This window comes from Alligator sinensis, unplaced genomic scaffold (genome assembly GCF_000455745.1).
Source record: "Alligator sinensis unplaced genomic scaffold, ASM45574v1 scaffold968_1, whole genome shotgun sequence".
Lineage (NCBI taxonomy): Eukaryota > Metazoa > Chordata > Crocodylia > Alligatoridae > Alligator > Alligator sinensis.
Genome location: NW_005843177.1, coordinates 108,311 through 128,245, shown reverse-complemented (window position 1 = coordinate 128,245; position 19,935 = coordinate 108,311). Strand labels below are relative to the sequence as shown.

Genomic DNA, 19,935 nt, shown 5'->3' with positions numbered 1-19,935 from the left:
TCGCCCCTCCCCTGGGGGTCTCCAAGAGGAGGTTAGATAGGCATCTAGCTGGGGTCATCTAAACCCAGCCCCTTTTCCTGCCTATGCAGGGGGTCGGACTCGATGATCTATTGAGGTCCCTTCCAACCCTAACATCTATGAATCTATGAATCGGGTTAAAGGAAAACACACAAGCTGTCCCATTCCTTAAGTCATATGTGAGGGTTTCTTGTAACCACTAGCGTTCCTACCTACAATGACTGGGGTCACGCCTGTAAGTGCATGGCTCATACAAATGGTTACGAGCTGGGCACACCCATCCCTCCGGCCAATTTTCACAATCATCTATGCAATGAGTCCTATTTATTAGATCAACGTGGGAACCCTCAAACGTGGGGACCCACCATTGATCTCCAAACAACTGGGGGAATATCTGCATTTTACACCACACGGCAGACCAGGTTTGATTAATGGCTAGTTTAAACTCCACGGTGCAAGCTGAGGTATTGCACAGGGTGTACTGAGGGAGGGGTTGCAGCCAGCCCTCAAACTGTATCCCCAGGGCCTTTCACCATTCAGACCCTGAGGATCCTTGTATGACAGCTTTTAAGTGATGATATTGCTGATATGCTTGCGATTGCCAAAGCATACACAAGGTGGCATTCTGAAAGGTGGATTGCTTCTTCAAGATGCCCGTTATTTCAAGAGCGGTCTGGTTAACCCATTGCCAAAGATGATAGGTACCAACTAAATGTGTCTCAGTTAACCAAGGCAATAAGGGTTCCTATGAACCTATCAATTTTAGGGCCTGTCCATTGAACCCACCATCCCCTCCCTGTTATGATGCTTGTATTATAACAAACCAGGGTGGAGTTTGGAGAAACTTGGGTCATCGGGATTTTACCCCCGGATCTGCTATCCCAACTTCCGGATAAGTTTCTCAGGCTCTACTGAGCCTCTCTTTTTGTCAACCATATTTGCTTGATTGTGGTACATTTAGCAGGGGGGCAATAGCAAAGGAAAAGTTTACTGTAACCGTCTCGTGACAATACAAAGTTCTCCCCCCTCTCCCAGGTGATGGTCCTACTTGGCATGAGGTGCTATTAACACTTAGATTTAAAAAGAAACAGGACCGCAAATCAGGGGGGCATGTATAATTGCCGGAAATGCGGTTTTGGGCTGCACCTACCCATCCCCCGTGGTATTGGTAGGTAGCCGCGAAGACTGCGTCTCTGCAGAGATACAAGCAAGACAAACATACAAAACAGTACATGACAAAGTTAAAATGATGCATAGCAAAAACAGGTTTCTTCCAAAGAGCCTCTGCTGTATAGCGTGTACCAGTTCGATTAATGTTGTCAGTCCGGAGAAGGTGGCCACTAGCCAAGCGGTCCATCCAACAGCGTCTTCAACGTCCCACTGGGCCATCATCTGGATTGAGCGCTAAGGGTTATAATCCCCTTGCTTTCAGTTGGTCCCTAGGTCTCAACTGGTATCGATTCCCACCCCTAGGTGCTACCCAGTCAGTATTACCTTCTCCTTGGCTATGAGTCCAGCGGGTATAGGATCCCTCCCGGGTTGGGTTACCCACACCTGTTGCCCCGTAGACTCAGAGCTGTCCTGATGCTGCATCTTTGAAGAACTTGATATCTGACCATTAACAGACACAAGGGGAGCAGGTAGAAGCAATAGTTGGACTATGCGATTCCCTTTTTCCCAGGCAAAAGGGGTTTCCCCCTGATTGTGTAGTATTACTTTTACCTTCCCCCGGTAATCTGGGTCCATCACACCCCCCTCGGTCACCATTCCTCGAGCCGCAAGCCCCAACCGAGATTGTATTTGCCCAAACCAGCCAGGAGGTAAATCCACAGACCAATTCAAAGGTACTATTGCCGTCTGTCTCACATCCAATGTACCTGCTTTAGGTGCTGCTAAATCCATACCCACCGAGCCAACAGTCATGGGGGCGGGAAGAAAAAATGGTTTATGGTCCTGTATTGGTTTTATGGTTAATGGGAGTATTGTCTCTCCCAATTCTCCCTCCCACACTTCTTTCTTTTCGCACCCATGCATTTTATTCATAGGTGATTGTCCTCTGACAAGTCCTCTTTTATGAAGGGTAGCCACTGTTTTAGGCAGGTGAGAGGGCCATACCCTTGGAGACCCCCCACCTGGCACGACCCCCACCCCACAGACCTGGCGTCACTGTCCCGGGGCCCCGCTACCTGGCAGCCAAGGGGCTGCAGGAGGTTTGTAGCCGCCTGCGGGAGCTCTGCCAGGGGGCAGAGCTTCTCCTTTGCTGAGGTGTTACTTTACTTTCTGTACAAAAAGGCCTTTTGTGGTACTCTATGCCTGACTCTGGGGAAACAGCCATCCCTGGGGAGTGATACAGAGTCAACACCCTTTCTGCAAGCATCCCCAGAGTTTTGCAAAAACAAAAAACAAAAAAAAACAAAAAAAAGGAAAAGGGAGGCAAGCTAGGTGTGGAGGGGGCTAGAAAATAGAAGAGGGCAGTGAAAGGGGAGCAATGCTCTCACTCCCTCCTCCCCTTTCCTTACTGCCGGCTGCATTTCTCAATGGACAGTGGACCCTTTTTGTCAAGACTAAAATAAAATTAAGGCATTAAATATATGGGGTTTCTCTTGGTTGCACTATTCATTTTACTCGCTGGGCAAGGCATGGGGTGAAGGCTTCACTTCTGTTCATCTTTCTATTTGCAGCATCCTCTCAGTGCAGCTGAAATAATCTAGAGGAGTAATTTGCAGCCAGGGTGATTGGGCACTCTGGAGGGCCATGAGATTTTATTAATGGTGCCACACACTATTAGCGCTGCTCATTGTGTATATATCCATACATGATTCATAAGATAAATCCAGAAGTTTCAAAAAGGAATCAGTAATGTCAGACTATGCTGTTTTATTCTGCCTTTTCTGAGAGCTTTGCATTGGAAGATTTTTTTTAAAGTCAAGAAATCAGTGCAAGATAACAACAACATCTATTTGTGTCAAGAGCAACATTAGGGTGTTAAGGCCTGCAAAGGATTGATTGGAAGTCCCTGCATTGGCTGGGAATTGAACCCAGGTCTCCTGCATGGGAGGCAGGAATTCTACCATTGAACCACCAATGCTTGAGGTCCTAATGGCTTTATCCAAGTCCTGAAAAAGAAAAGATAAAGGTCACCCTTCCCTCCCTTCTGGTTCACTCCAATGAGAAGCAGGCCCAAGATTCTGGGTGATCTTGAACCTCATGATCCAAAGCTGATCAAGAATCACTGGCCAGAACTGAAAGAAACAAAGAGGAAAACACTATAACGACGGGGAAGTGACTGGGCTACCTTTTGTGTCTTTGTTTCTTTGTCTTGGCTGCCACGAGGACCCCAGATCCCTTTCTGAGCTCCTGCTCTCCATGTGACTCCCTCATGCTCATGCACCCATGGCATATCACTTTCACAAAAATGCATGGATTTCCAGATTCGGGGCAGTTGGGGGAGTTGATCCATCTGGGCACGGCAGGGCAGGATGGGGTGCTGACCCGGCCTGGAGGTGTGGAGGGGTGGGAGAGGGCAATTAATCCTCTCTGACCCGGATGTGTCCATCTCAAGCCCACAGGCGGGGGGATGTGAGGGGGGCATGGCAGGCGGGGAGCAGCATCTGGCTGCTGATGCTCAGTGTTGCTGCCAGTGGGGAAGAGGGAAACTGAGTCTGGCTGCCCCAGTCCCACTGTGCGCCCGGGGTGGTGGGACTGGCTGCATGTGCCACCGCTTGGACTGCCCCCGGTCTGTGAGCTGGAAAGCTTCATGCTGTGGACCAGGTCCAGGCCATAGGCTGTATTTTGCACACCCATGCAAATGTGGGAAGAGCAAAGGAGAAGAAAGCTCAGGAGAGAGGCAAGCCACTGCTTTGCAAGAGCTGGCAGCGCAAAGAAGGCACACCAGAGGCTCTGCCGAGACTTGAACTCGGATTACTGGATTCAGAGCCCAGGCCGTTACACCACAGAACCAACACAGGAGGTGCTGCATGGCTGTGTGGAGAAGCCTTGCCAGAAGCCACTTGCCCAGGGCAGCTGGTCCCCGAGACTCCCTGAATGTCCGTGGGGAAGAGCTCCTCAGGCTGGTGAGGCGGTCCAAACTAAATCCAGTCCTCCAACTGGGCAAGGCTTCAGAAAGTGTCCTCTAGCCATCCGCAGAAGGGGAGGAAAGGGGACGTGCGGAGCTCCTTTCTTGCCCTCCAGCTGTGGTGAGGGCTGCAGCAGCAACCACAAGTGCCAGGCTTCATGGGTGGTTAGGGTTGAGTAAAGCTTTGTTTTGAGTATTTCCCTGGGCCAATGTGGTGCCTATCTTCAAGGAAGGGAGGAAAGTCGATCTGGAGAACTTCAGGCCTATCAGCCTGACCTCTATCCTGGGGAAGATCTTGGAAAAAATTACCAGAGACCATTCTTGACGAACTGGCTGATGGCAACATCCTGAGGGATAGCCAGCACGGGTTTGTTGCAGGTAGGTCTTGCCTGACCAATCTCACCTCCTTCTACGACCAGGTGACCGATCACCTGGACAAGGGAGAGGAGATTGATGTCCTATATCTTGATTTTAAAAAAAGCTTTCGATCTGGTATCCCATGATCATCTCATTGAAAAACTGACCAACTGCGGCCTTGGCTACATCACAGTCCACTGGCTGGGTTGGACCCAGAGACTGGTACTTGATGGAAGTCAATCATCGTTGTGCGCAGTGACCAGTGGGGTCCCTCAAGGCTCCGTCCTTGGGCCTGCACTCTTCTACATCTTCATTAATGATGTGGACACCGATGACACCAAACTTTGGGATAAACCGTCCTCACCCGAGGACAGGATGGTGATCCAGGCTGACCTTGACAGGTTCAGAAAATGGGCGGGTGAAAACCTGATGATGTTCAACACCAAAAAATGCAAGGTACTCTACCTTGGGAAGAAAAACCCTCAGCACTCCTATAGGTTCGGCAGTGCTACGCTTGCTAGCACCATGGCCGAAAAGGACTTGGGGGTCATAGTTTCATAGTTGGTAGAGTTGAGCAGATCATCAAGTCTGACCCCCCCCGCCACTTCTCTTGGAAGTTGGTTCCAGATCCTAGCTGCCCTGACTGAAGTAACGCCTCCTGATATCTATCCTGAATCTACTCTCTGCCCGCTTCTAACTATTACCGCCTCTGGCTAAGGCTGAGAAGGCTCAGGGCCCTCAGTCTCTCCTCGTAGGCCCTGCCCTGCTGCCTCTCACCAAATGGGTGGCCTCCTCTGACCCCTCTCCATGCTGTCCACATCCCTCCTGAAGTGCGGCGCCAGAACTGGACGCAGTACTCCAGCTGCGGCCTGACCAGTGCCGCATAGAGGGGGAGGATCACCTTCTTGGACCTGCTCATGATGCATCTGTGGATGCACGACAAGGTACGGTTGGCCTTCCTGACCGCGTCCCCACACTGTCGGCCCTGTTCATTTTGGCATCAATAATGATTCCAAGATCCTTTTCTGCCTCTGCACTGACTAGGAGGGAGTTCCCCAGCCTGTAGGTCTGCTGCTGGTTCTTCCTCCCCAGGTGCAGCGCCTTGCACTTGTCAGCGTTGAAACCCATCCTGTTCTCATCTGCCCACCCCTGTAGCCTGTCCAGGTCTGATTGCAGCCTATTCCTCCCTTCTAGCATGCCCACTTCCCCCCACATCTTAGTGTCATCTGTGAATCTGAACAGGGTGCTTTTCACCCCCTTGTCCAAGTCGCTGATGAAGATGTTGAACAGTGCGGGCCCGAGGACCGAGTCCTGGGGGACCCCACTGCCCACATCCCTCCAGGTCAATTAGGACCCGTCCACCACCACTCTCTGGGTGCGGCCCTCCAGCCAGTTAGTGACCCATCTCACTGTGTAGGTGTCGACGCCACAGTTCCCTAGTTTTTTTATGAGAATAGGGTGAGATACCATGTCTAAGGCCTTCGTGAAGTCCAGAAAGACTACATCCACCGCGACACCTGCGTCTACGGATTTTGTGGCCTGGTCATAGAAGGCCACCCGGTTGGTCTGACAGGACCTGCCTCTAATGAACCGATGCTAATTGCCCCTAAGCATGCACTCCCCTGCTTGCCCCTCGCGGACATGTGTCAACAACTCAAAAAGTTGTTATGTGTCATAACTCTCTCAAAAAGCTTACCCAGGACCAAGGTAAGACTGACTGGCCTATAGTTCCCTGGGTCCTTCTTCCTCCCTTTTTTGAAAATGGGAACCACACTGGCCCTTTTCCAGTCATCTGGCACCACACCAGAGCACCACAAGTGCTCGTAAAGCCGTGCCAGGGGTCCCGCAATGACCTCTGCTAATTCCCTCAGCGCTCTGGGGTGAAGATCATTAGGACCTGCTGATTTAATTACGTCCAGTCCCTCCAGAAGTTCCCTAAGTCCTCACCAACCCTAGGCCTGGGTGCACCTCCCATGGGTCCTATGGGGGTCCTGGTGGGGGGGGTGACCCAGTCCCTGCTCAGAAAAATGGAGGCAAAGAAGTTATTAAATAGGTTAGCTTTGCTGTCTAGTGCGATGACCAGATTTCCTAGCGTGCCTTGCAGAGGCCCCACGTTACCCGGTAGCTTCTTTTTACCCACTATGTATTTAAAAAAGGACTTCTTGTTGTCCTTGATCCAGGTTGCTAGTCCCAGTTCCATGTCCACCTTGGCCTTCCTGACCGCCCCGCTGGAGCCCTGAGCAACTGGGGTGTAGTCCTCCCTGGTGATGGCCCCTCCCTGCCATTGGGTGTACGCCTCCCTTTTTTCCAGGAGACATTCCCGTATGCTTTTGGTGAGCCATCGGGGCTTTTGTGCCCTCTTGCCCCCTTTCATCCATGTTGGGATTACATCCCTTTGGGCTTAGAGGATCACCTCCTTAAGGAATGACCACTTTTCTTGGACACCCGACTCCTCTCCCTTCCCAGACCTCAGTGCCTCCCCGACTATTCTCCTTACCTCATTGAAATCCTCCCTCCTGAAGTCCAGGGCTCCTGCCTTGCTGCAGGCTTTTGCCACCTTGTGCTGGATGGTAAATTCCAGCAGGTGATGATCGCTGGCGCCCAGGTGGTCGAGCACCTTCAGACTCCTCACCAGGTCGTCGCCCGTGGCCAGGACCAGATCCAACAAGGCATCTCCCCCGGTGGGGCAGTGCACCTACTGGGTCAGATGGAGGCCCTATATCTTGGCTAGGAACCTATGTGAGCAGTCAGACCTGGTTGACTGCTCCTCCCAGCAGATGTCTGGAAAGTTCAGGTCACCCATGATGACCACGGCCTTTGACCTAACTACCTCCGTGAGCTGACTTAAGAATTCCAGGTCTAGCTCTTCCCCCTGGTTGGGTGGTCTGTAGTAGACACCCACCGTTAAGTCCCTTTCCCCTCGACTCCCTTGTATTCTGACCCAGAGCACTTCACTGTGCCCCTCCTCTGACCTTGTGCTACTCACTGAGGATGTGTATTCCTCCTTGATGTAGAGCCCCACACCCCCACCTTTCCTCCCTCTCCTGTCCCTCCTGTACGGCCTATAGCCCTTGATATTCACCGCCAGTCGTGCGTTGGGTCCCACCACTATGTCTGGCTTGGTGTCAGCTAGCAGGAGGGTAAGTTCCTTCTGCTTGTTCCCCATACTACAAGCATTTGTGTAGAGGCATTTGAGGCCTCCTGAAGATGTGTGCACTGACCCCCTACTCTCAGTACTGCCCTGGCCCCTGTTGCTTACCTGGGTATTTGTTCTGCTCATCATCGGTCTAGGCTGGGCTGTTCTTGTGGGTGACGCTTGGTTTAGTGGTCCAAGGCTTCCTCCACCCTCATCTTCCCCTTCCCCCGACAAGCCTAGTTTAAAGCCTGCCGGAGGAGATCCGCCAACCTAGAAGAAAACACACACTTACCTTAGGGGAAAGCATGTGTTCTCTTCTAGGTTGGCTGATCTCTGATTGACCACAAGATGAATATGAGCCACCAATGTGATGCTGCAGCTGGGAAAGTGAGCAAAAACTCTGGCTTGCATCCAGAGATGCTTCTCTAGCAAATCCCAGGTGTGACAGCTGAAAAGTGTGCCTGTGCAATAAGGGTGCTTGCTGAAGGCTCTATGAGGATTGGACCAAGTGTTTTCCTGTATTTGTTTAGATATTAAGCTATATGTTGTTGCTAAAAACCTAATTAAAGTTGAAGATGTAGTGAGGCCTTGTATAAAGTAAGGCCTAGTAAATTTAGCAAAGCTTTGAAGTAGTAAGGCCCTGTGGTGTAGTTAAAATTACCTCATCAAAGGAATGCAAGGCTTGTACTGCTAATTGATCAGTCTAAGGACAGTTGAATTAAAAGGAATCTGAGTGGTTGTACGTTATAAGAACCATTCAGAAGCCTTGCATTGGCTGGAATATCTGGAAAACATTCAGAAGGAAACTACAGCTCTGTGAAAAGGATTAGTTAGCTGTTGCCTGGATCAGTGGGCCTGTGGACCTTGAGGAGCCCAAGGACTGCATTCCAGGGTCCTTCTGGGTGCCCTTCGGACAGCGCTGTTCAGGGACGCCTGACTTCGCTGAACTATGTGGAAAGAGAAGCTTGCTGCGTATCAGGCATCAGAGGGGACTGCCGATAAGTTGCAGATGCGAATTGCTTTTGTTTGTCTTGTTACTACGCGTAGTTGCATTTTTGTTAAGTCAATCAACCTTTCTTACCTTTCTACCCCCGATCATACTCTCAATCCCGAACCCTCCGTAGGTGGCTGGGACATAAATTGGCATCATGAACAGGATTGAGAGGCTCTGGTCTGGAGAGAAAGGTCAGAATGAAGGGGGTTGTCTTGGTCCCGTTAGTGGCTTTGCTTAAGAAGGTGACAGGGATGGAGAATCCCAGGTGGGATAAGGATAGGTTGGGACCTGCCTGGAGTGACCCGGGAACCGTACCTGTTCATTGGGCTAGGTTTGCTGCTGCTGCCTGAGAAGGAGTGCCTGTCGTGGCTGCTGGCCACGTGCCTGCGGTTAGGGGCCGAAGAGAATGCCCTGCTCCAGGAAGAGGTCACCCGGCTGAGTAAGGAGTTAAAAGATGTGAGAAATTCCAACAGCGTGGTGTGCAAGGCTGTGCGAGCTATGCAGAGCTGCTTGGAAACATTAAAATGGAAGAAAGGATAAATTATGATCCCGCGCGTGGCTGCTCCCCTCCAGAAGAAAGTGCAGTCAGTGCAGGCTGTGGAGCGATCCTCCCACAAGTGTCTGTATAGAGATAAACCAAAAGTTAAGCTCTGGGAATATCAAAGGGAAGAGATTGATGGAGAGGAGGAGATTTATGATGAGCCTGGTGCTGAAACCCCCCGTATGTTCCTGCCCTGAGGGAGGTACCTAGCCAGGCCTTCCCCACCCTGAGGGAGAAACTCAGCCAAGTCTTTCCCATGTGAAAACTCATTCAAGGCTGCAAGGAGAGCATCCCCGAGCAGAGCTGCGTTCCTTTACCTGTGCAGAGATTAAAAATATTCAAAAACAGCATGAATTCAAGCCAGGAGAGCCAGTAATAGACTGGCTAGTTCAAATGTATAATGAAAAAGCATTTGCCAGTTCAGTGAATAGAGCTGAAGCTGCAAAAATCATTCTGCGCCCTGAGCTCCAGTTAAATCGGTTTGCAGGAAGGGATGAAAATGTTACTTTGTTTTCTGCTGCGCTCCAAGCCACTGCAGCCAGTTATAGTAATATCATTTGTGCAGCGGTTTGGACTCACACGCCAGATGCAGAAGTCATGACAGCACAGCTGTGGAGGAGGTTTTGCCGACAAGCACCAACTGAGTGCAACTCAGCCTTGTTGGCTTTGGAGCCAGAGGCGGTGAATCACCCAGTAAAGATGCGACGCAGCAAGTAATGAAGCTTTTACCCATTTTGCCGAAGCTGAAGCTGACAAAAACTGCCAAGGCCATGGCAGTGGCCTCAGTGAACGATAAGCCCCCTGACCCCCACCCCTGAATTGTTGAGAAAAGGCAGGAAAGGCCGGCCCAAGACTCTGCAAGCAAAAATGTGGAAAGACTTGTCAGCTTGCCGGTCTCAGTGAAGAGCAAATCAATAGACTGCCCATCAATGTCTTGCAAGGGCTGAGGCTAAACACTGTACCAAAAGGGCAAGACCAAAAGCAGAGCCTTCTGCACCACCAACAGTGTCACCGGAGAGAGTTTCTGTCCTGAGGGCAAAACTGTCAACACTTTCCCAGGCACATGCGGGGCCGCCAGCCTTTACCCTGCCTGATCATGTGGCGTAGGGAGTCCGGCCGGCCCAACCCCCCAAAAAAGGGGCCACAATGCAGGGGGCAGTAGTGGGCCGGGGACTGGTATCCAAAGTTAATATTGGCCCCTTAATTCGGATACCTGTACAAATTCAATTAAGTAAAAGTGAAAAGTCAATTAATATGCTATTAAACACGAGTGCCCAGATTTGCATTTTAAATTCCGCAGATTGGAAAGGGGAGAAAGGAACCCCTTATCAAGTAATTGGAGTCGGAGGCACCAGACGACCAGGACATCTGGTCCGAGCAACCTTTGCGTTACCTAATGGCTCTAAGGTAACAGCAGCAGCAGTAATACTTAAAGGGGGACCAAGCTTACTGGGACTTAATGTACTAAGAGGGCAGCGGTTTGCCCTTGAACAAGAGAATTGGCAGTTTGACTGTGCAGTGCTTCACCGAGAACCAGAAGAAACAGCTATAACAGCTGTAACTCGATGTAGCACGATCCCACTAACCCTGCCTCCTATGAAAGGAGTACACAGACCCCAGTATCGAACTCCCCCCGAGGCCACCCAACCTATTCAGTGTATTATCAGCCAGCGGTTAAAAGATTAGACTACTATTCAAACTCACTCTCCATATAACAATCCAGTGTGGCCAGTGCGCAAGCCAAATGGAGGGTGGCAGTTGACTATTGACTTTCGAGCTTTGAATGCTAATACTGACCCCTTAACAGCTGCTGTCACATCACTACCACCCTTGACAGAAAGCATCCAGTGTTAAAAGCCTGCATGGATAGAATCCATCAATATCAAGGACATGTTGCAACGCTGTGTCTCTGAGTAGAAGAAACGGGATAGTTGACTGGCAAGGTGGTAACTGTCAGTGCACCTGTGGCACCCGTTATTATCTTGAGTTCATTCCCTACCTGAAGGCTGGAGTGGCTAACTGTGGGAGGGGAGGGGATTGTTGTAGCTCTGCTCGTTTGGGAGTTTGTTGTTACATACTTCCTGAGGGGAACCCCGTTGAGCTCACCGTCCCTGAGGTTGTGTACCCAATAGTGCATTCTGCATCTGTTCAGCCTCTCGAGCCACTGCGTTTATGAGAGAATCTGCCCCCTCCCATTCCTACAGCTGACAACACTCTCCAGCAATGGTGTAAAGCCCACCAGGTGAGAAAGCGCATTACAGGTTAGAACAAAGTTATTACATAGCTTGTGAATCACACCTATACAGAGGTGTGGTGGAATGGTACCCACTTTAATACAACCAGAAGGAGGCTTGATCCGCAAGTCTCCACCACTTATCCCCATCCTTGTATACCAGTAAAGTTCCTAAAGAAAATCAGTGCTATGATTCTGCCTGGACAATGCCGTTTCATTAACCCGATACAGCATCATCCCCATGAGCGACAGTGGGAGCTCTTTCACTCTCTGAGAGGTGAAGCATGGTTACAGGCTCCCCAAGAAGGAAAGATAAATGTGATCTGTAAAAAAACGGAGTGTTCACTACTATCTCTGGCCGTTCCCCCATGAGAGGCCCCGACACCGCCCGTGCCGTTCCATAAGTGCACTTAAGTCCTGCAGATGAAGAGATAGTCCAGGTTATCTTTGGGACGGACTTAACTCTGCTATGAATGTGTGGAACTTGGATAAATCCCAGAAAAACACTGAAGGAGTAGCCAATCTCTGACAGGCAGTAGGGCTACTCGCTAGGGGAGGCATGCTAAAAGAAAAAAACGTTAGAGCACACTGACGAATTGCTAACTGATGTAAGATTAGAGACAGCCCGTCTTGCCCAAGTCATGATGGACACTGCTTTTAAAGCAGACAGAAATCAAACTCGGAGTACTGTGTATGCACAACTCCAGTTATCACTGAATACGCATTTTCCTCAGATAATAAACAACGTTAAAAATAGAGAATGGCCCCCTGGCTTAAAGCATCATGGGATGCCTGCAACATTTAAAGAGAGATACCCCTATCAAAGTACCTGAATTACCACTTGGGAAGGCTGTGATAAAGGAAAATGTTCATTCCTGGTGCAGGGGGTAAAAGAGGGAAACTGGACCACTGCTTATTTGCTGAACACGGGGCTAGGAGGAGGATGCCTTTGGGACCGGAATCTGCATCATCCCATATGGGAAATAGTTACCCCTGATGGCCCTCGGTATGTAGCACAGTCCCCCTTAGTTCAAATTAGTAGCATCTTGGTTGGATTAGGGACCCTATGGAGAGGCTGGCCTCCAAGCCCACTTAACATGACCTGCATATATGAGTTACCTAATGTGTCATATGTAACAATAGAGCAACGTGTTTGTTGGGAAGGACCAGGTCGTTTGCTGCATGAAAATGGTACCACCTGGACTTTATGCAATTCGTGTTGCTTAGGAGCTAAAAGTGGAGCCGTTGCTCTACTGCAATTAAGTAACCATACTATTGCCCTAAAATAGTCAGAAATTTCCTCTGAGACTATACCTCTCAACTTTATGATACTCACTTCATGGGTATCAGATGTAGACATGCCACGATTAAAACACTGAAATAAAGTGAAAAATAAGCTGCATAGCCTTGAGGCAAAGGCTCGGCACAGCACTCATTTGGCTCTCCTTGCTTGAAAGGGTGGACGAATCATCAGTCTAGCTGTCAACGTGCCTGAGTCTGGTAAATGGTATGATGTAATCTGTACTATTCATGTGTCACCAAGTGCCACCTCAGCTACGTGGCTAACCATCTTAAGCATCTTAATATTTTGCATTGCACTAGTGGCAACAGCTAAATAGTGTTTTAATCGTTGTTGTTCTAAATCTGTCTATGCTATGCAAGTTAAATTTATAGATCCCTCCCCATTTCTCAATGTAGTGCATGTGGCTTTAGCATTTCAGGTGTAGCCATCATAGTGCTTCAGCAAGCAAGAGGTGGAGTGTGACAGCTGAAAAGTGTGCCTGTGCGATAAAGGTGCTTGCTGAAGGCTCTATGAAGATTAGAGCAAGTGTTTTTCTGTATTTGTTTAGATATTAAGCTATATGTTGTTGCTATGAAGTAGTAAGGCCCTGTGGCATAGTTAAAATTACCTTACAAAGGAATGCAAGGCTTGTACTGCTATTGGTCAGTCTAAGGACAGTTGAAGAAAAAGGAATCTGAGTAGTTGTACGTTATCAGAACCATTCAGAAGCTTTAAATTGGCTGGAATATCTGGAAACCATTCAGAAGCAAACTACAGCTCTGTGAAAAGGATTAGTTAGCTGTTGCCTGGATCAGTGGGCCCGTGGGCCTTGAGGAGCCCAAGGACTACATTCCAGGGTCCTTCCCGGTACCCCTCGGACAGCGCTGTTCAGGGATGCCTGACTTCACTGAACTTTATGGAAAGAGAAGCTTGCTGTGTATCAGACATCAGAGAGGACTGCCGATAAGTTGCTGACATGAATTGCTTTTGTCTGTCATTGTTTGTTTTGTTACTACGCGTAATTGTGTTTTTGTTAAGTCAATAAACCTTTCTTACCGTTCAACCCCTGACTATACTCTCAATCCCAAACCCTCCACAGGCGGCTGGGACACCCGGGATGTCATCCTCCTGTTGTACTCAGCCTTGGTGAGGCCACAGCTGGAGTACTGAATCCAATTCTGGGCTCCACGATTCAAAAAGGATGCGGAGACGCTTGAGATGCTTCCCTGTTTCTAGTCCACTGAAGAAAATCCGGATTCCTCACTTGAGACACACATCCCAACTTGGGTTGGGGGGGCTAATTTGTGGTAGGGAAGTGGGTGTGGTGAGTGAGTAAATATGTCAAGAGCAGTTTTCTCCGTTTCTATTCTGATTGTATGAAGTATCTGTTTTCTCTGAGAAGGGTGAACAGAAGAGAAGTGCCTGATCCCTTGGGATTTCCCTTGATTGTCCCCCAGGATGTGCTGCTGAGGCCTTCCAGAGCCCACTCCCCCCTCAAGAGGGTAACAAACCTTTCCTTGGGGTCTGTCAGGGCCCTTTTTACTTGTGGGTCTAGCATTGCACTCTTTCTTGACCTGGAAATGGTCTTCCTGAGAATAGTGGCAAGAAGGATCAGAGACAAAAGAAGCCCAGCAGTACAGGGCTGGGGAGGGCCCAGAAAGCTGCTGGTTTCAGTGGACTAGAAACAGGGAAGCATAGACCAAGCAGACACTGGGACTCATGGCTATCAGGCATGGGAGGGTCCAGGAGGCCACTGTGTACAGACGCGACTCCTGGGTGCAGCATCTGAACCCACATCAGCTGCAGGGACTGATGGTCCCTGGCCCCTTCTTCAACATGTGGGTGCAACCAGCTGGGGCCTCAAACGTACGGGCAGAAGATAGGGGCTGTAATCCCAGCCATGTCAGCCACAAGGTACCATTCTTGTATACATCCCACAGAGACTGGCTTGCTGCAGCCACGCTGTAACACAGAGGTCGGCAAGGTTTCACAGCCGTGGGCTGGAATGATTAGGCTGAGATCTGAGGCAGGATCGCTGCTCTGACCTGGCTGCCTGGCTCTGTCCCTGGCACAGCTTTGATCTAGCCCTGGCGTAGCATTAGCAAAGCCTCTCATGACTGGCCATGGTCCTCCTCCCCCTACTCCAATCTAGGTGCAGGCCCATGGAGTGCTTCAAACCACCCGACCCCAAGGCCACATCCAGTGCCAGGATCAAGTGCACCAGCCAACCCTCATTTACAGGATTACTTACATATGTCAGACAAGATCTTTGATACATTACCATATTTTCTCACGTACAAAACACACCTTTACCCCAAATCACCAGGTGTGTGTTAAGAGGGGAAACTGCCCAGGATAGAAGACTCCAGCATAGATTCCTGCTTCCCAGGGTAGCAGATGTGACATTTCTATTCAGGTAGTTGAAGATGTCCATTAACTTTAAAACTCATTACTCTTCACTTCTTGGGTGTTAACAATTATCTCTCCACTTTAATGTTCTTCATGTTCCACTCATGAAGGTAACTTTTCTGTGGGTGATTTGCTGGCTAGCACTTGTGGCTGCTGCTGCTGCTGCTCTCACCACTGTGGGAGGGCAAGAAAAGAGCTCCGCACGTCCCCTTTCCTCTCCTTCTGTGGATGGCTTCCATGATCCTTCCCTCTGATCATGCGTGTGGCTCTCCTCTGGACTGTCTCAAGTGCCTCCACATCCTTTTTGAATTGTGGAGCCCAGAACTGGATGCAGTACTCCAGCAGCAGCTTCACCAAGCCTGAGTACAGCGGGAAGATGACATCCTGGGATTTGCTAGAGAAGCATCTCTGGATGCAAGCCAGAGTTTTGCTCACTTTCCCAGAAGCAACATCACATTGGTGGCTCATATTCATCTTGTGGTCCATCATGACCCCTAAGTCCCTTTCGGCTGTGGCGCTAGCAAGTGTAGCACTGCTGCACCTATAAGCGTACTGAGGGTTTTTCTTCCCAAGGTAGAGTACCTCGCATTTTTTGGTGCTGAACATCATCAGGTTTTCACTCGCCCATTTTCTGAAACTGTCAAGGTCAGCGTGGATCATCCTGACCATCCTGATCAGCCTGGACCATCCTGTCCACAGGTGAGGACGCTTTACCCCAAAGTTTGGTGTCATCGGTGTCCACATCATTAATGAAGATGTAGAAGAGTGCAGGCCCAAGGACGGAGCCTTGAGGGACCCCACTGGTCACTGCGCACCACGATGACTGACTTCCATCAAGTACCAGTCTCTGGGTCCAACCCAGCCAGTGGACTGTGATGTAGCCAAGGCCGCAGTTGGTCAGTTTTTCAATGAGATGATCATGGGATACCAGATCGAAAGCTTTTTTTAGAATCAAGATATAGGACATCAATCTCCTCTCCCTTGTCCAGGTGATCGGTCACCTGGTCGTAGAAGGAGGTGAGATTGGTCAGGCAAGACCTACCTGTAACAAACCCGTGCTGGCTATCCCTCAGGATGTTGCCATCAGCCAGTTCGTCAAGAATGGTCTCTGGTAATTTTTTCCAAGATCTTCCCCAGGATAGAGGTCAGGCTGATAGGCCTGAAGTTCTCCAGATCGACTTTCCTCCCTTCCTTGAAGATAGGCACCACATTGGCCCAGGGAAATACTCAAAACAAAGCTTTACTCAACCCTAACCACCCATGAAGCCTGGCACTTGTGGTTGCTGCTGCAGCTCTCACCACAGCAGGAGGGCAAGAAAGGAGCTCCGCACGTCCCCTTCCCCACGGACCCTCGGGGAGTCTGGGGGACCGGCTGCCCTGGGCAGGTGGCCTCTGGCAAGGCTTCTCCATGTAGGCATGAGCCACTTCTTGTGTTGGTTCTGTGGTGTAATGGCCAGCACTCTGGGCTCTGAATCCAGTAATCCGAGTTGAAGTCTCAGCAGAGCCTCTGGTGTGTCTTCTTTGCACTGCCCCCCCTTGCAAAGAGGAGACTGGGCCTTCTCTCCTTTTTTCCCATATTTGCAGGGGTGTCCAAAATACAGCCTATGGCCTGGATCTGGCCCACAGCATGAAGCTTTCCAGCTCATGGACGGGGGGCAGTCCAAACTGTGGGGTTGAGATGGACACGTCCAGGTCAGAGAGGATTAATTGCCCTTGCCCACCTCTCCACACCTCTGTGCTGGGTCAGCACCCCATCCTGCCCTGCCGTGCCCGGATGGATCAACTCCCCCAAAACTGGAAATCCATGCATTTTTGGAAAATGATATGCCATGGGTGCATGAGCATGAGGGAGTCACATGGAGAGCAGGAGCTCAGAAAGGGATCTGGGGTCCTTGTGGCAGCCAAGACAAAGAAACAAAGACACAAAAGGTAGCCCAGTCACTTCCCCGTCGTTATAGTGTTTTCCTCTTTGTTTCTTTCAGTTCTGGCCAGTGATTCTTGATCAGCTTTGGATCATGAGGTTCAAGATCACCCAGAATCTTGGGCCTGCTTCTCATTGGAGTGAACCAGAAGGGAGGGAAGGGTGACCTTTATCTTTTCTTTTTCAGGACTTGGATAAAGCCATTAGGACCTCAAGCATTGGTGGTTCAATGGTAGAATTCCTGCCTCCCATGCAGGAGACCTGGGTTCAATTCCCAGCCAATGCAGGGACTTCCAATCAATCCTTTGCAGGCCTTAACACCCTAATGTTGCTCTTGACACAAATAGATGTTGTTGTTATCTTGCACTGATTTCTTGACTTTAAAAAAACCCAGCAAACATCTTCTGATGCAAAGAGCTCAGAAAAGGCAGAACAGGGCAGCATATTTTGACATTACTGATTCCTTTTTGAAACTTCTGGATTTATCTTATGAATCATGTATGGATATATACACAATGAGCAGCGCTAATAGTGTGTGGCACCATTAATAAAATCTCATGGCCCTCCAGAGTGCCCAGTCACCCTGGCTGCAAATTACTCCTCTAGATTATTTCAGCTGCACTGAGAGGATGCTGCAAATAGAAAGAGGAACAGAAGTGAAGCCTTCACCCCATGCCTTGCCCAGCGAGTAAAATGAATAGTGCAACCAAGAGAAACCCCATATATTTAATGCCTTAATTTTATTTTAGTCTTGACAAAAAGGGTCCACTGTCCATTGAGAAATGCAGCCGGCAGTAAGGAAAGGGGAGGAGGGAGTGAGAGCATTGCTCCCCTTTCACTGCCCTCTTCTATTTTCTAGCCCCCTCCACACCTAGCTTGCCTCCCTTTTCCTTTTTTTTGTTTTTTTTTGTTTTTTGTTTTTGCAAAACTCTGGGGATGCTTGCAGAAAGGGTGTTGACTCTGTATCACTCCCCAGGGATGGCTGTTTCCCCAGAGTCAGGCACAGAGTACCACAAAAGGCCTTTTTGTACAGAAAGTAAAGTAACTCCTCAGCAAAGGAGAAGCTCTGCCCCCTCCCTTACTCACCACCACAACCACAGAGCACGCTTCACTTTGCAACGTAGAAGAGAAACCCTGGGGAGACCCTGTTGTCTGGACATGGACAGACATCCCTGCAAGGCCTAAAATTAAACCCTGCTGTGCAAAAAAGGACTTTTTTTGCGCTGCCCCAGGGCTGTCATCAAGAACAATCACCTCAACCCACTCTGTTCTGTGCTTGCTTCAAATCTAGGCACTGCAGTCACCAGAGAGGGGAACCAGAGTCCATGCCTCCAAGCAAAGAGTCTGAAAACAGGTTTGCTACGTGCACAGGGCTACCCCAAGGGGATGTTGTCATCTTGCCTGTAGGCCTGGTGGAGAGAAGGGACACTGGGAAAAGTGTGCTGTAGGACTCTTTGGGACTGGGAAACTGAGTGGACTTAACCCATTTACAGCAGAGGAGGGCAAAATATGGCCCGCAGACCAGACCCAGACTGCCAGACCAGCCTATCCATCCCGTAGGGCCCCTAAGTTATTTAGAAAATTAACATTTATGTGGTCCTAGCTGCCTGTCAAAGATGACAGGTGCTAGAGGCAGTAGGATCCAGGGGAAGCCGGCAGCAGGACCTAGCAGCCCAGCAGCAAGTCCTGGCAGCCTCCAACCTTCACCCCCCACAACCAGAAGCCTCTGCCTAGTGAAGACTTCTGACCTGGGACTGTGGGGCTGTCCCTGCCTCCCTCCACCCGAGAGGGAAATTCAGATAAGAGTCAGGGTGGGAGGCAGGAGAGGACTGCAGACGATTGCTGAGTCCTGTGGTCATGACCATGCAGCTGGGAACCACGTGGTGCCGAAGCACCACGGCAGCGGTTAGGAAAGTGGCAGTTGGTGGGAGCGAGTAGGAGTGATCAGACGTGCAGGAGTAAAGTGACAGCTGGGTGAGAGTGCCTGCACGCTCCTGAAAGGGCCACGGCCTCGGCCCAGGTCTTCACACTGCACCCCCACTCCCAGTTCTGCAGGATGGCCAGGAACGGCTCCAGCACCACCAGCTCCAGCACCTGCTCCTTGCTGTGGTGCTGGGGCTCCAGGAAGCACTGGCAGAGCTCCGCAGGCGGCTGCAAAACTCCTGCAGCCCCTTGGCTGCTATGTAGCAGAGGACCCAGGGCAGTAATGCCAGGTCTGTGGGGTGGGGAGGTTGTGCTCCAGTGCCAGCTGGGGGGGTCTCTGAGGGGATCTCAGCCTCAGGAGGGGGCTGCATGGTCTGCATCACCTCCTGCCCCACACCTCCCATTGTTGGACCGGCTTCTGCAGCTGCTGCTTTACTGGCCATGGTGCCGACCACCATGGGGAGCTGAGGGGGCAAAGACATTTCTTGCCCCCTCAGCTCCTGCCTGGAGTCCTCCTGGGTTCTGCTCCTCCGGCACCACCTGCAGCTGCAGCAGTGCTACAAAGGGACAGGCCACAGCTGCCACGGGCTCCAATTTTGACCTGGGGGGTCAGGCCAACTCAGGATCTATGTATTGCACTGTTAGGAGAGTTTGACACAATTGCACATATACAAAACACACACAAATCAATTAGGTGTATATACACACACACTACCAGTTCAGGCACATACAGATCTAAACCAGCCTAGGCACATGCATACGTATCACCAATTCAAGAACATACACTATACACCCCAAAAGTTAGATACAGATCATTAATTCACATATCATGCACACAATGCCATATAGATATATGTGTACACACACACACACACACACACACACACACACTCACACTAGCAAATGAGATACACACACATTCAAAATAACCAGTTTAGGTTCATGCACACCTATTACCAGTTTAAGCCCATACACACACCAGATTTATAGATTCATAGATTCATAGATGTTAGGGTCGGAAGGGACCTCAACAGATCATCGAGTCC

At 50.1% G+C, this 19,935-nt stretch overlaps 2 non-coding genes and 1 pseudogene across 2 annotated transcripts; 2 read left to right on the top strand and 1 right to left on the bottom strand.

Annotated features, from left to right (window-relative positions):
• The window catches only part of LOC106723127, a 216,340-nt pseudogene that overhangs the window by 90,090 nt on the left and 106,315 nt on the right, over window positions 1-19,935 (top strand).
• On the bottom strand, window positions 3,036-3,106 carry TRNAG-CCC. The gene has a single exon. It is a non-coding gene; the product is annotated as a tRNA-Gly (tRNA).
• Window positions 17,182-17,252, top strand: TRNAG-CCC. The gene has a single exon. It is a non-coding gene; the product is annotated as a tRNA-Gly (tRNA).